Below are 4,137 nucleotides of genomic sequence, written 5' to 3'. Positions count from 1 at the left end.
AGCAGAAGATACAGTAAGCACCACTGTATGTCCTCCACCAGGACAGGTGCCAGTCTGTGCCAAAGAGCTGAAGTGAGTAGTTGATAGTATATCTGAAGAAGGAGGAGACAGGAGGAGAAAAGCAGGAGAAGCCTTTCTTAGTGTGTGCTCTCTTATATATGCTTGTGTTCTTGTGGACTTGTGAAACATCATCAGTCACGACCAGAGTAACTATTCAGAGTCATCATTTAGTTCCAAATGACTGGAGGTGTTCTTACTGCATGTTTTATTGAGGACGCCTGTTGCAGTGACAGGGGATATGAGATAGGCACATAGTTGTTATCATTTTTCTTCTGCAACTGAGATTTTTTTCAGATAAGAAATAAACCATTTGGATTTCAAATATGTGGTCTGTTCATCAAAAATAAAACAAACCACCAACAAATCCATGTTTTTGGAGATGTGACCTGCTTGCTCAACAGGCACATACACTCAGCATCCTGTCGACCCAGGGAGGATGCTGAGCAAGGCACTGATGTCTCCATGGCATTTTGAAAATGTGATATCATTTCTTTTGGAAGATAAAAAAATTGGTCTCAGAGTTGAAATCTAGTGACTGTTCTTGTCAAATCGGTTTGTCTAAAACTGATGTTTTCTCAGTGAGTTTAACGTACAATAGTGCTGCCTCTAATGTACATTTGGCTCCTTATGAGTGGACATACTGTATCATATCAAACGTCAGCTGAAATGGTGAATATATATGACATTAAATGAAAACAAAACAGAATCAGTAAACAGAACAGAAAAGGAAAGGAGACAAGGACAGAAGGAAGGAGGAGAAAAGAAGATATCAAGAGATGCAAGAGGCTAAGATAGGAGACCTCAAAGAGGAGAAAAGAAAAAGAAGGAAAAGATGAGGGAACAAAAGGTTAGAGAAAACCAGAGAGGAGGAGGAAGAGGAGAGGAGTCGAGGGAAGGGGAGCAGAAGAAATGAGGAGAGAAGACAAGGAGACTGAAAGAAGAGCAGTATGAGAATGAAGAATATGAAAGGAAAAAAGAGACGTGAGATGAAGAGAGAAGAGAAATGGAGGAGAGAGGGAATAGGAGAGGAATTGTGAGCAGGGGAGGAAAGAAAAGAAGAGGAGAGGAGGCAGGAGAAAAAGGTAATAATGGAGAAGAGGAGCGACATGAGGAGAATAGAAAAAAGAAATGAGGATAAATGAAAAGAGGAGGAAAGAAGAGGAAAAGAAACAAGGACAGTAGGGAAGAGGAAACAAGACAGAGAAGAAAAGAAGACAAGGAAAGAAGATAAAAGAAGAAAAGACAAGAGGTCAGAGAAAAGAGACGAGGCTACAAGACAAGAACAGAAGAGAAAACAGAAAGGTTAGGCAAGGAAGGAGAAGAGAGGAGACAAGAAAAAAAAAAGAGCAGGAGAGAGGCGAGGAAACAAGGACAGAAGGAAAGAGGAGATGGAAAAGTGAAAACCCAATTTGAAGAGAAAAAAAAGAGGAGAGGAGGCAAGAAGACAAGAGAGAGAGATGAGAAGGAGGTCAGGGAGGAGGACAGGAGGAAAGAGAAGGTGAGGAGAAAAAAAAAAAGAACTAAATGAAAAGAAAGGAGAGACAGTAGCCGGCTCAGAGAGGGGGAGGAGGGAACAAACGGTAGTAGGGGGGAGAAAAGGGGAGGAGGCACCCAGCCCGGCGCCCTCAGGGGTTATTGGGTCGTGGACAGCCAATCTCTCTCAGCTTAATCAACAGCAGCAGAGGTGATTGCAACACCGCAGGGGACTGCTAGGAAAAAATATGGAGGGAGGGGGGGAGGAGAGGGGAGGAGGGGGAGAACATGATAGGAATGAATGGAAAGGTGTGGAGGGCAGGGGAAGGAGGGGGAGCTGGAAGATGAGGAAAAGATTGGAAAAGGAGGAAAAATGGGGGAGAGGACGGGGAGAGAGGGGGAGGAGGGACAGGAGGAAGATTGAAAAAGATAAGAGGGAGAAAAGGAAGAGGAGCATGGGAGGGGGGAGAGAAAGAGAAGATGCAAGGGGAGGTTAAACGAAGAGGTGGGAAAATTATGGAGAAACAGGTATAAGAGAGATGGAAAGGTGGAGGGAAGGAAAGAGGAAAAAAGAAGCGAAGAGATAAAGAGGTAATAGAGGGATGGAAAGAAGGGATACAGGAAGAGAAAGGATGATGGCAAGGATAGAAAAGCAGGAAAAGGTAGAAAAAGATAGAAACAGTGGAAACAAGAGGAGGAATGAGAGATAAATGAAAGGAGAGAAAAAGAAAGAAAGAGACAGGAATATGTGAAGGAGAGAAAGACAGAAAAGATGGAGGTGGAAAGCGAGAGATTTAGAGAAAGGGGAAGAGAGGAAGGAAAGAGTGAGGAAAACATGGAGGGAGGTAAAGAAAGAAAACAAGAGGGAAATGAACAATAGAAAGAAAGCAGATTAAAGGAAGCAAGGAGAAAACAAAATGGCAAACAAGAAGTAAAAGGAAAAAAGAAAGGAAAGAAGAAATGATAAATGAAAGAGGGAAAGAAATAAAAATGGGGGGGGCAAACTAAGAAAGAGGATAAGAACAGTAGATACAGGTTGGCTCTGTAGGATCTTGCATGTCACACTGTGTGAGGAGGGTCTGTGATAATCTTAGTGTCAGTCTGTGTCAGACTGTTATCTGTCCCTTTCAGGCAGGTCTGATTGTGCTGCAAATGTCTAGTGAACAGTACAAGTCCTCATAACTAAACTACAACACTGGTCATTGCCTTTAAAAGTTCCACTATTATTCCACTGCATGATTTGTCCAGAAGCAAATGTTCATTGCTAATGCAGGATGTAAGTGTGCACTTTATGTAGTAAGATGGACTGTACGGATGTGGAGGTGAGTGTTTAATGTTGGCAGTGAACGTTAAAAGTCACTGTCATTGAGAGTAAGTAAGAAAGTTTTTGTCGAATCATCCAACATTAGCATTCAGTGTGGTCTGGTGAAAGGGTTGGTGTAAACATAGGTTGTGACTCTATAAAAAGACCTCATATAAAATCCCATTGACATTTGTAATAACACCAATAACCTCGGAACATAACTTTTACCAATAATATGTCAAGTTGTTCACACCATATATTTAGATTAGGATTTAGCCCGTTGAGGAGAAAAGAGGCAGTGGTTGATTCAGACATGTTAGTGTAGACATTTTTAGACAGCAGAGATTACAGCTAATAAGTTGGACAATTGACTTCAGACGCGTGTTTATGAATACTATGGATAGCCTATTACCAAAATCAAGTTACGATGACGCAAGTACCCAAGCTGCCACACTGATAAATTTTCATATGAACTCCAGTTTTTTGTACTCTAAAATCCTACTTGTTAACTTAAACAATTAAAATCGTGAAGATTTCAACTTCTAAGAGCAAGTGCTGTATTGGATGCCAAGTTGTCTTATGTGTTCACATCAAACGTGAAGCAAATTTTCGCCTCGTGCAAGTTTTACCGTTGGACCATTTGTGTTTGTTTGCCCACAACAGCCAAAATGCATTACTGTACATTAGCTGTAAGCTAGCTAGCAACGGCAGGCACTGACCGAGTCTGAGGGAGCATGTCTATGTGTCTGTGTTCAGTTCAGCCTCTGACTGAACTCAGAACTCACCAGAGACTCCATTTCTTTCTGTTGTTTCCCTCCAGTCTCTCTCCTTTCCCTCCATCCTCTCTGTACATCCATGAAGTACACTGACAAAGCTCCACAATACATGCAAATTTTTCACTCAAGTTGAAACATTTCCAACTCACGTGTACGCATATTCGCGTTTATTCGTTTCTTTGCGTTGACTTTGTATGTAATCATGCCGCATGAAAAATTTGCTTTGCATTTGGTCTGAACAGAACAACAGGAACATCCTTTTTTTTCCAGAACAAAAGATGAAAGAAATGCTGAATGAGAGATTGGATTGAGTTACAGAAGCTAGCAGGACAGTGGCTAGCCCAGGAAGTGATGTCAGAACTTGGGCTCTCTATTTGGTCCTAAATTTCTGCCTATGGTCTCCAAAGCTTTTCATTGGACGTCTGTGGATGTGTCTTCTCTCACAATCATCAACTTTCATCTGAGATAGCCCAAAACTGCAGTGTATAGGGACCTTACATGAAGAAACCACACAAACACTTCATC

This window comes from Thunnus thynnus, chromosome 19 (assembly GCF_963924715.1).
Source record: "Thunnus thynnus chromosome 19, fThuThy2.1, whole genome shotgun sequence".
Classification (NCBI taxonomy): domain Eukaryota; kingdom Metazoa; phylum Chordata; class Actinopteri; order Scombriformes; family Scombridae; genus Thunnus; species Thunnus thynnus.
Note: the sequence above shows the minus strand (reverse complement) of the source record.